Here is a 13,213-nt window from a genome sequence, read left to right on the forward strand (position 1 = left end):
ATATCATAGCTTAGCTTAGCCTACTTGAAATGTGCTCAGAACACTTATGCTAGTCTACAGTTGTGAAAAATTGTTTAATACAAAGTATAAACTCTAGAGTATTGGTTATTTACCCTCATGATTATGTGCCTGACTGGGAGCTGCCACTTTCTGCCACTGCCCTGAATCATGAGAAAGTATCTTACTGTATATTGCTTGCCTGGAAAATGATCAAAATTCAAAATTTTAAGTATGGTTTTTACTGAAGGAGTACCATTTTTCATACCATAAAAAAGTAGAATAATCATAAGTCAAGCCATCGCAAGTCAGGGACCATTTATAGTATGATAGGGAAGGATCATGAGCTTGAGAGTTGGTGGCCTTGGGTTAGGGATTTCCTACCCTTCCTAATTCAGTACTTGACCACCTTAAAAGCCAAACACTCTCATATCCACTCCTATCTTCAGTGTAATATAGGTAATAGTGCCTTGTTACAGATTGCCCTGAAGGGAAAAATAAAGCAACATATGTGAAAGGAATTTTGTAAAGTGTGAAGCATGGGGAATGGTAAATAGAAATTACTTCCCACAGAGGCAGTATAATTTGGTTATGAGGTGTCTGAAACTAGTGACCTAGACTTGAACTAACCAATGAGGCTAGGGAAGAAAAACATGGCTAGAGTTAAGATATATCAAATAAATGGAATCTATAAGATTTGGCAATTATGTGTGGGCAATAAGTGAGGAGTCTGGGATAACTTCCATGTTTCTGGCTGGGATGACTGAGTCAATAATGGTACTCAAGCTGAGAAAAGAATATGAGAATAATAACAGATTTGGGAGGAATATAATTATTTTAACATTGTATATGGTAAGTTTCTGGGAACTTGCGTGGCATTAGAGATGTCTCATAAGATAGATATTTATCAATGTCCAATTTCAGGAGAGAGTTATAGTATGACAAAGTACATTCTGAAGTCAACACAGTATAGATGTATTTAAAGTCATGGGTATTCCTGGACAGATTATGATAAAAAACTGAAAGCTGAAATGGGGATCTGGAGATAACCAATATTCTAAGATGCACAGAGAAAGCTAAACCTGGAAAGAAAACTAAGAAGGTGTGAGTAGAGAAATAGAAGTAAAATATGAGGTTATGTTAGCTAACAATGGAAGCAAGGAGAGAGTTTCAAGGAGAGTTTGGTCAACAGCTACCAAAGACATTAAAGGGCTTAATCATGGAACAGAGGGAAAACTGGTCAGTGGAGTTTGGATTATATTCCTGAGGAAAAGAGGAGGTCATGAACAATTTAAAGTAATTATTAAAACAGTCACTTTTGTAGTTTGGAATGAGTCCTCCATGATCCCCAGATACATAAAACACCTAGAGAAGCGTTAAAGAAAGCCAAGGACCTATAAGAGGAAGCTGATCTTAAGAAGACTGGGTGTGAATACCAAAGTTTTCTGTCCTAGTATCACTAGAAGCTAGTCCTCAGAGAATCTTTCTGCACAGCAAATAGAATAATTACCTTTCCCATGTCAAACCAGGATATACAGCAAGGTAAACAAACAAAATGGAGACTTGTGCCTCCTATCATGATGCTGAGTTCTATTTCTAATGAATTGTTCTTATTCTATAATTTAGTTGCCTTATTGATTTTCATATAGACAACTGGGCATCCAAATAAATGAGGGTTGCTTGGCTTACTGATATCTACTAGTTTGTATGAGGGTCATAATATAGTCCAGATGTGCAGCAAAAGAGAAATTGCTTCACTTGACATTTGGAGACTGAATCCTCACAATGCTCACTGGAGAGAATTTGTCACCATCTTTGCACTAATAAGTGAAGTTAGTAAAAAAGCAAATTGTTCATTTCCTTCCATTCTGCACAATTTATATGCCCAAGTAAGAACTGTCTTTCTGATATTCTTCCTTGCCTGAATACATTCGATGCAGCCATGTGGTCATGGGTTCCACTAAGCTTCTACTTATTACCAGAACTAAAAATCTGGACATTGAAACCCAACATGATATAATGTAGTACTTTCCAAGTCTCTTAATGTAGATTTTAATTTGGTTAGTGAATTGAAACTAGGTACTAGCAGTAAACCTTTTCTGTTTAAATAAATGCCTGCTTTCCTTAGGGATTAATTTCCAGGGCAAGGCAATTGTTTTAAAGTCTTTTAGGCTATGACAAACTTGATAATATTGAGCATTTATGGTCATTGGACTATCAATGTAAGAAAAATATCAAATGTGAAATATCGATGTAAGGAAACATTCAAAACACTAAAATGCTTTGACTTTGAATCTTACTAACACTCTCCCAAATGAGGGAAACTAAATATTTATCTTCATTAATGAAAAATGTCTGTCTCTTGGCAACTAAATTGAATGTGAGCTATAATTGCATCAAGATGCAAGTGAGAAGATTTGAAAGGGCATAAACTTTTAAATCTTTGATAGCATTCTTTTTCACATTTCTTAAGATTTGCAAAGGATTTTTAGAAAATCACCTCTTTATAAAAGGCCAAAAGTTTTAGAATAGTCATTAACACATTAGAATGCTCACACATCAAATCAATTCTCTGTACCCCAATTTTCCAATTGCCTCATCAGCTAACACTCAGTCAATAGTACTCACAGTATGCAAAACACTATGCCTGATGTCATGAGAAAAAAGGCTAAATCAAAGATTATTATTTTCAAGCATTTATAATGTAACCTGGAGAAAGGACATAAGTCCATTCAGTTGTTCATTTTTATTCATTCTCTCTCAGTCTGCCTTTTGGTAAAGAGCAGCACTGCTGACCTAGTTGTTCAGTTCAAGATTTTTATTGATTCTTCAGTTCCAATAACCACACCATAATACTCTGCAACCAATTCATTAAGCTCTTTTGCTTCTGCCACAAAAATGTATCCCACCTCACCAGTGCTACCATTCTAATGGAGAAAACACCTTTGCTTGGTAGACTATTACAACAGCCTCCCAACTGGCTTTCCTCCTGTCCTGCTATACACATTTCTCTTAGTGGCTTATAAGAGTTTTTAAAATCAGAAAATAAGATCATATAGACCCCAAAGAGTTCTGATTATAGTTAGAATAAAATTCATGGTCACTTACAGGGCTATAAGCTCCTGCTATCACTGTCTGCCTTTAAGTGCTCATTGCTCAACACTCTGTCCACCACTCCCCAAGACTCAGATGTCTTGACCTTCTTCCTGACTCTCAGATATTCTCACTAGTTTCCCTCTAAGCACATCTGCATTGACTGCTTGCTTTGCCCTAGGTCTTTTTATGGACAGCTTCCTCTCATTCAGGTCTTAAGTAAAAGGTTACTCCCCAGAGAGGCCTTCCATGGTCTTCCAGCTACAGGCACTGCACTCTTATCTCAGACAATAAGCAGCCTCTTACACTAATTTATTAATTCCATAGCACTTGCACTTATTACTCACTGAAATTATCTGTTTATTGGTTCATTTCTGTATTTACTGATATCCTCTCCCTCTGAGAGCATTGCTTCCATAAGAGGAAAAAGGAACATACACATTCACACAACATACACACAAGAGGGAACCCCCTAAAACCTGGAATATATTTATTAAAAATGGTATATTTATTCTTAACATCTTTAAACTTTAGTCACCTTCAAAGTACTCTCCATCTGATCCAATACACTTATCAAGACATTTTTTTTCTACTGCTCAAAAGTATTTTTGAACCTGTTGATTTTGATGCCTTTTAGTGCATCTGCCATTTTTTTGTTTCACATTTTCCACATCAGCAAAATGTTTCCCTTTGAGGACTTTTTTTTCATCCAGGGAAACAAACAAAAAAGTCACTGGGGTTGAAATCAGGTGAATAGGGAGGGTGGGGCAGGGGGGTCATGCAGTTTTGATCAAAAACTGCTGAACATTCATGATGTGGGTGGGTGTACTCGTAAATCATCCATCATGAAATGAGCAAATGCATCGAAAAAGTCCTAAAAAATTCACTGAACACAAACACAGTTTCTCACAACACCAGCTGGCACACTGATACAGATGGGTTCCTAGAGCATGCACCTATAGGGGGAAGCTTGTACTACAAAGGGCTTGTCCTCCAGAAGATAATTCTTGTTTTTTTTGGTCTCCCCCTTGTATATGACTACTAAATAAAAGATAGAGCAAGAAAAATATATAAACTCACACTTAACCTAGCTCTATTTAGATAGGGGAGACTAATGAACTTATTTAGGATTCCCTGATGCCCTAATTTAAATCACAGTTTCACTAATGATACAACTGGCAAGGGTTTACAGAGAAGTAGTGCAAGTCAATGCCAGAAAGACAAACAATACAATTAAGAAATGGGCAAAAAACCGAGTGTCACAGGTTCAATTCCCAGTCAGGGTACATGCCTGGGTTGCAGGCCACAGCCCCCAGCAACCACACATTAATGTTTCTCTCTCTCTCTCTCCCCCACCCCGCTTCTGTCTCTAAAATAAATAAATAAAATCTTAAAAAAAAGAAATAGGTAAAAACCCTGAATACACACTTCTCCAAAGAGGATATACAGAGGCCCCACAGACATATAAAAAAAACAGTCAACATCACTAATCATCAGAGAAATGCAAATTAAAACCTCAGGGAGATATCACCTTACACCTGTCTGAATGGCTACCATCAATAAGTCAACAAACAAGAAGTGTTGGTGAGGATGTGAGGAAAAGGGAACCCTAGTGTACTCTTGGTGGGAATGCAGTCTGGTGCAGCCACTATGGAAAACAATATGGAGTATCCTTCAAAAATTAAAAATCAAACTCCTTTTTAGCCCAGTGATTCCACTGCTGGGACTATACCCCAAGAATCCCAAAACATCAAAAATACATTCACACCTATGTTTATAGCAGCACTATTTACAATAGCCAAGGTTTGGAAACAGCCTAAGTGCCCATGGGTAGATGAGTGGATGACAAAAATGTGGTATATTTACACAATGGAATATTATGTGGCAGAAAGAAGGAAGGAACTCCTACCCTTTGCAACAGCATGGACAGAACTGGGGAAAATTATGCTAAGTGTATTAAGCCAGTCAGTGAAAGAAAAATATAACAAGATCTCACTTACATGTGGAATCTAATGAACACAATAACTAATGAGCAAAATAGTAACAGAAGCTTAGATATATAAAACAGATGTACAGCTGCTGGGAAGGGGAGCATGTGAGATGGTAAAGTGATTAACCAAAGAACATTTATGCACAAACCCTGGACAAGGACAACAATATGGTAATTGGCTTGGGGAGCAAGAGGATGAGGCTAGGTGGAGGTGAAGAAAGGGAATAAAAATGGTGTCAACTGTAACAGTGTAAACAACAGAAAGAAAATAAAAAAATAAATCAAAGGTCATTATTTCAATATCACTTAATTTGTGCTGTGTATCTTCCTGCAGTCATGCTCTCTTATCCCATTTCCCAACTGTCTTGGTTCTATAAATTACCTAAGGACCATGTGTTGACTGTATTGCAGAGGGATTGCCCAGAAAACCCTTACTGGGGATTATTGTGTTCCTCAACTTCATATCACATCTCATATTGAGTATGCCATTTGTTTCTCAATGCTCCAAATCCTTTTATCCACCTCCAAATTTTATCAAGGTAAATCCTTATTCACCTGTACACTCATTCAACCAATATTTACTAAGCATCATATATGTGCCAGGCAATAACCCATTCCCCAATTCACTTTACTTAATCCTCCACCTCATATTTACTAAATTATTCTCCTTGTCGCTTTCTTGTAACAGTACACATTTTGTCACTAACAATTCTGTGTATACTATAAGTCAGCACCATGCTAGACATTATAAGAAATACAAGTAGGAAGCAAGCCCAGTTCCTGTCATCAAGGATCTTACAGTTTACACAGATTGGTAAATGATCAACTAACCAACTATAGCAAAAAAAAAATAGACTGAGCATTATAACAGAGGAGATCTCACTCTAGCCTAGAAGTTTATAGAGGTCTAGAAAATGAGTGGGAAATGGTCATTTTTAAAGGATTTTTTGTTTGTTTATCCTAAAATTTTGAGAAAGCCTGCCCTTAGATTTTTTTTTTGGTGTGTTTTTCTTCTGGGCTTTCACATTTCTAAATATTTCAATGGGATCATTTTATAAATAAGACAAGTTATGCATGTATACCTGTATTGGAAATATTAAGTTACTAACAACTATTGTCTATTTAACACACCAATGGAAATATCCATTAGGTAAGCAGCAGAACTTTAGAACCAGGTGTCATTTCCAAGGGTCTTTTAGTTTGAGAAAACTTCAGCTATTTTCTTTGTACAGGAGGACCATTTAAACATGACATTTGATAACTAGAAAAAGCCCCAAAGAAAGCCCTACGATGATATCAAGAGCCACTGTCCTGCTATTGTTATTTTGCCCAGCTTGCTGCCATTTATTCTTCAGGACTTAATCGCATGCAGCCCCAGACTGGAAATATTTTCCTCAGCTTGGTCTCCCCTGTACTGCAGCATACACTGTTGAGGCACTTCCCACACTACAGTGAAGCACCATTTTAACAATGGCTATTTCTCTAGATAGACTGTGAGCTCCATGAAGGCAGTAACCATGGGGAAATAACCTCAGTAGCCCCTCAAGTACATGCCAACACAGTTCCTGTCCATTGGACTGAGCACTGCATTGCTTATTATGCTATTTCCACAGGGATCCCAAAGCAAAAATATTCAACTTTGTCACAAAAAAATTTGTGATTACGTTTAATGAAAGCCTAAATAAATATACTTGGTTTTTATGTTTATGTGTAAATACCCTTGACAAAAGTGGAAAATGAAAATATATTCCCTAGTAGACCATCTCAAATTCATGAAAAAGGACAATGTAAATAAGGAAGGCACCTATTCATTGTTGCTTAAGGAACACAGTGGTGAATCTTAATTTTGGAATAAAATATGTGGTGGAATTTAATATATGAATATTAAATAAACAAATAAATAAATAATATTTTTTCTGCTCCAATGAACTTGTATCTTATTGGAAACATTGAGTTAAAATGGCAGTCATAAAAGTTACAGAGGTACAAGATTTAAGCAATCAGCCATGGCCGAGCCTTGCAGGGTTTACTGCTGCCTACGACTGCTGCTGCTTAAACAAGGCTGAAAGTCATCAGTGCAGCTGGGCATGAAATTACAGGATCCTAATCTGCCCACATGGAGATGCTCACTGTCATTAGAGTCAAATGTCATTTCAAAGTTAGTTTTGTGAAAGATGGAACAGCCATATTTACTTTGGTTAAACAAAAAAGAAGAAATAAAAACAGTTTGATTCTATAATGAATTCTGAATATGTCCTCTAACAACTGGTAGTTTTCATGAATTAATGAATATTAAAAATACAAAAGTTAATCCACAAAAGACAAATTTATAGCCATAAACTAGATTGGTAATTGTCTGGGGCTAGGGTAGAAATGGGAATTAATTGTAAATGGGTGTGAAGGATCATATTCAGGGCATTGAAAATGTTCTAAAAATGATTTATGGTAATGGTTACAAGACTGGATAAAGGAACTAAACTTTAGTAAATTATATGCTTAAAAAGGGTGAAGTTTGTAATATGTAAAATACATCTCAGGAAATTGTTAAAGAAAGTTTAGGGTAAAATACAAATCTTGAAAAGTATAGCACAAAACTTAAAAAATGATGTGTTATTAAGCACTTATTGTAATTTTTTCCTTTTTATATTTTATTTTTCAATTGCAGTTTACATTTAATATTATTTTCTTTTAGTTTCAGGTATACAACTCAGTGGTTAGACAATCATATGCTTTATAAAGTAATCCCCTGATATTTCAATACCCACCTGGCACCATACATAGTTATTATAATAGTATTGACTGTATTCCCTATGCTGTACTTTACATTCCTGTGACTATTTTGTGATTACTAATCTGTACTTTTCAATCCCTTCACCATTTTCACTGAGCCTCTCAACCCCCTTCCTCTCTTGCAAACATCAGTCTGTTCTTTGTATCTATGAGTCTGTTTCTGTTTTGTTTGCTCACTTATTTTGTTCTTTAGATTCAACATATAAGTGAAATCATGGGGTATTTCTCTTTCTCTGACTGACTTATTTCACTGAGCATAATAACCTCTAGCTCCATCCATGGTGTCTCAAATGGCAAGATTTCATTCTCTTTTTTGGTTGAATAATATTCCATTGTTACATATGTTCCACTGTTTTTTTTTATACAGTTATCTATTGATGTGCACTGTGGTTGCTGCCATATATTGACTATTACAAATAGCAATGAATATAGGAGTGGATATATCCTTTTGAATTAGTATTTTATATTTCTTACTTTTGTAATTTTTAATTTCTAAATTTTTAGTGTTTTTACTAAACTTTTGATCTTATCCCACATAAGTAGAAAGCATTACCTTTTAAAAAATTATTAATTAATTCTTAGAGAGAGGAAAAAGGAGGGAGAAAGAAAGGGAGAGAAACATCGATTAGTTGCTTCTCACATGCACCCCAACCAGGGACTGGGCCAGCAAACCAGGCATATGACCCGAGTGGGAATCAAACTGGTGATCTTTTGCTTTGTGGGACAATGCCTAACCAATTAAGTCATACTGGTCAGGGCAAGCATTACCTTTTATAGAAAGCTGACTACCTGACAATGACATTCATGTTTAGTCATATTTTGTTTCTGCCATTGAAATCAGAGAAGAGGTTTGTTCAGAAGATTCACAAAATGCAGACCAGTAAGGCTAAATTCATTCTGAAGGGGCATCCATCACTATGTGGTGATATCGGCTGCTATCTGGCCTTTGGTCAATTCCTTATATCTGTGCCACAGATGATTTATAACTGTTGGTTTTGAAGCTTTGTGGCACAGGAAAATATTAAGCAAATGGGAAAAGAAGCAAAAATGCAAAAACACAGATTCAAAGGGAAGGACATAAACTTTCCTTAAGGAGATAGGGTTTTGTTTTTCCATTCCTTTAACTACCTCTTTGAATATAAACTGATGTTTAAGTGAAACTACCAGGCCCAAAATTATACCTCATTTAAAATATTTAAAATGTTAATTGTTGCCTCAAACTTTTATTTCTTTGAGCCTCTATTCACCAAATCAGACTTTAAAATTTACATGAATATTGAAATACTATTTTCCATTATATTAATATCTGACAAATGAGGCAAGAATATTCAATGGGGTAAAGACAGTCTAGTCAATAAATGGTGTTGGAAAAACTGGACACATACATGCAAAAAAAAAAGAAACTCAACCAACTTCTTACACTATACATAAGTATAAACTCAAAGGGGATTAAAGAGTTAAATATTAGACTAGAAAGCATAAAATCTTAGAGAAGACTTAGTAAAGTCTAAGACATTTCTCATAGTAATATTTTTTTCTGATATATCTCCACAGGAAAGGCAAACAAGAGAAAAAAATAAACAAATGGGTCTACATCAAACTAGAAAGTTTTGTACAGCAAAGAAAACCATCAACAAAATGAAAAGACAACCAACTGAATGGGAGAACATATTCATCAATGATACATTGGATGAGAGGTTAATATTAAAAATTTATGAATAACTTATATAACTCAACATCAAAAACACCCTCCAAACAATCATTAAAAATTGGGCGAAGGACCTGAATAGACACTTCTCCAAATAGGATTTACACATGGCCAATAGACACATGAAAAGATGCTCAGCATCACTAATCATCAGAGAGATGCAAATGAAAGCCATAATGAGATATCACCTTATACTGGTCAGAAAGATTATTGTCAATAAATCAACAAACAACAAATATTGGCAAGGATGTGGAGGAAAGGAAACATCTGTACACTGTTGAAGGGAGTGCAGACTGGTGCAGCCACTGTGGAAATCAGTATGAAGTTACCTCAAAAAATTAAAAAGGAAACTGCCTTAAGATCCAGTGATTCCACTTCTGGGAATATATCTGAAGAAACCTGAAATACTAATTTGAAAGAATATATACATGCCTGTGTTCATTGCAGCATTATTTACAATAGCCAGGATTTGGAAGCAGTCCCAGTGGCCATCGGTAGATGAGTAGATAAAATAGCTATGGTACATTTACACAACGGAATACTACTCAGCCATAAAAAAGAAGAAAATTTTACCCTTTGTGACAGCATGGATAGACCTGGAGAGAATTATGCTAAGTGAACTAAGCCAGTCAGAGAAAGACAAATACCATATAATTTTACTTATTTGTGGAATCTAATGAACAAAATAAACTAACAAACAAAATAAAAAAATACTATTTGTCATTATAGAAAGCAAAAGGAGTAACTTGTTCTTCCAGGCAATCCTGAATAATGTAGAGGCTGAATTATTCCTCAAATTGTTCACACATTGATTTATTTCACAGATATTTACTGCATGCATATGTGCCATGTACTCTCCAGGACCTAGAGATAAAGTGATGAATAAAATAAAAAATATTCCTTTCCTCATTCAACTTACATTCTTCTGGTGGGAGTAAGTAGGGGCCAAAAAGCAAAAACATGGCTCCTACTTATTTAAAATTCACTATCTCTAAAGCACTTTGCTAATTGCTTTGCATACATTATCTTATTTAATCCACTTAAGGTTGTACTTTCCCTATTTTGCTGATGGAGAAACAGGCTCACAAAGGTAAAATGCTTTTTCTCTAGCCACAAAAACTAGTAAGTGGTCAGATTCTCCTCCAGTCTCTAAAGGTTCAAAACCTGTACTTTTAACTACTACAAATGTTGCCTATACAAAGGGCCTGAGAACAATAACTAGTTGAATAATGACTGCCCTCAAAATTTGCAGATAAAAGTACTCTAGGAATTATAAGAAATAATGGATGTCTCTTCTGGCTGAGATAGAGGCATAGGTAGACTTGCTTTGTCTCTTCATACAACAAAAAGAAGGACAACAACAGATTTAAAAACAAAAATTGAGCTGTATGGAAGTCTGAAAACCAAGGAGTTAATGAAGAAACATTCATTCAGACTAGTGGAAGGGGCAGAGACAGGCAGCTGTGGTGGAGAGGACTTACAGCAAGGCAACCACTGGAGGACCAGAGTGGGTGAGGCGGCAGTTGGTGGAGTGGGTGGTCCCACATTTGTGTGTGGATAAACGGGGAGGAACAACTGGAGAGCAAGAAAGACCGGGCAACCCAGGGTCTCAGTGTGGGGAAATAAAGCCTCAAAGCCTCTGGCTGAAAAATCCTGTGGGAGTTGCGGCAGCAGGAGAAACTCCCAGCCTCATAAGAGAATTGATCGGAGAGACCCACAGGGTCCTAGAACATACACAAACCCATCCACCTGGGAATCAGCACCAGAAGGGCACAATTTGGTTTTGGATAGTGGAGGAAGTGACTGAAATCTGGCCCAGGGAGGAACAAGTAGCACTGTTCCCTCTTTGACCCCTCCCCCACAAACAGTACCACAATGTAGCCATGTGGGTTGCCCTGTCCTGGTGAACACCTAAGGCTCCACCCCTTACTATGTAAGAGGTGCGCCGAGACAGAAAAATACAGCCAAATGAAAGAACACATCAAAGCTCCAAAAAAGTACAACTAAGTGATGAAGAGATAGTCAACCTATCAGAGTTTAAAACACTGGTAATCAGGATGCTTACAGAAATGGTTGAGTATGGTCACAAACTAGAGGAAAAAGTGAAGGCTATGAAAAGTGAAATAAAGGAAAATGTACAGAGAACCAATAGTGAAGGGAAGGAAACTGGGACTCAAATCAATGGTTTGGAGCAGAAGGAAGAAATAAACATTCAGGCAGAACAGAATGAAGAAACAAGAATTCACAAAAAAAAGGAGTGGCTTAGGAACCTCCAGAACAACTTTAAACGTTCCAACATCCAAATCATAGGGGTGCCAGAAGGAGAATAAGAAGAGTAAGATATTGAAAACTTATTTGAAAAAATAATGAAGGGGAAATTCCACAATCTGGCAAAGGAAATAGACTTCCAGGAAGTCCAGGAAGCTCAGAGAGTCCCCCAAAAAATTGGATCCAAGGAAGCACACACCAAGGCACATCATAATTACATTACCCAAGACTAAAGATAAGGAGAGAATCTGAAAATTAGCAAGAGAAAAGGATACAGTTACCTACAAAGGAATTTCCATAAGATTATCAGCTGATTTCTCAAAAGAAACCTTACAGGTAAGAAGGGGCTAGAAAGAGTATTCCAAGTCATGAAAGGCAAGAACCTACATCCAACATTACCCTATCCAGCAAAGCTATCATTTAGAATGGAAGGGCAGGTGAAATGCTTCCCAGATAAGGTCAAGTTAAAGGAGATCATCATCATCAAACCTTTATTACATGAAATGTTAAAGGGACTTAACAAAAACAAACTAAGCAAACAACTAAAACAGGAACAGATTCACAGAAGTAACAATCATATGGAGAATTATCAGTGGGGAGGTGGAGGGGGAGAATGGGGGGAAGATATGGGGAATAAGAAGCATAAATGGTAGGTACAAAATAGACAGAGGGAGGGAGGGAGGTTAAGAATAATATGGGAAATGGAGAAGCCAAAAGATTTATATGTATAACCCAAGGACATGAGCTAAGATGGGAGAACACAGTTATCATTATAATATTGCAAAGTACAAAGTCAGAAGACCTGGATTTGATTCAGGGCAGAGGTGAATAAAGGGGAGAAAAAAATGGGACAACTGTAATAGCATAATCAATGAAATATATTAAATAAAGAAATAATGAATATCTGTGCTTTAATTTTTAAATATTTGAGTCAATCACAAATTATACAAATATGTATGTATATGCATTCATATGTATATTTGCATATATCATATACTCATGTGTGCATGTATATATGTATTTACTATATAAGTATAAAATGTCTTTCTTATTTTCACATAAATGAAAATTTCTCTTTTTAAGAAAACTATAAATATCCTGGCTGGCGTAGCTCAGTGGATTGAGCGTGGGCTGCAAACCAAAGTGTCGCAGGTTCGATTCCCAGTCAGGGTACATATCTGGGTTGCAGGCCATGACCCCCAGCAACCGCACATTGATGTTTCTCTCTCTCTCTATCTCCCTCCCTTCCCTCTCTAGAAATAAATGAATAAAATATTAAAAAAAGAGAAAACTATAACTAAGAGATTTCTTTGGGTTGCAGAGCATCAGGTTAATATATATTTTTAATTTTTAAACATTTTATTGTT

General features: G+C 36.3%; 1 protein-coding gene across 14 annotated transcripts in view; it reads right to left on the reverse strand.

The window, feature by feature from the left end:
* The window catches only part of DLG2 (discs large MAGUK scaffold protein 2), a 1,902,487-nt gene that overhangs the window by 416,751 nt on the left and 1,472,523 nt on the right, over nt 1–13,213 (reverse strand). The window lies entirely within an intron of this gene.

The sequence above is a fragment of the Phyllostomus hastatus genome, unplaced genomic scaffold (assembly GCF_019186645.2).
Source record: "Phyllostomus hastatus isolate PE091 unplaced genomic scaffold, TTU_PhHast_1.1 phas_scaffold_317, whole genome shotgun sequence".
In the NCBI taxonomy this organism is placed as follows: Eukaryota; Metazoa; Chordata; class Mammalia; order Chiroptera; family Phyllostomidae; genus Phyllostomus; species Phyllostomus hastatus.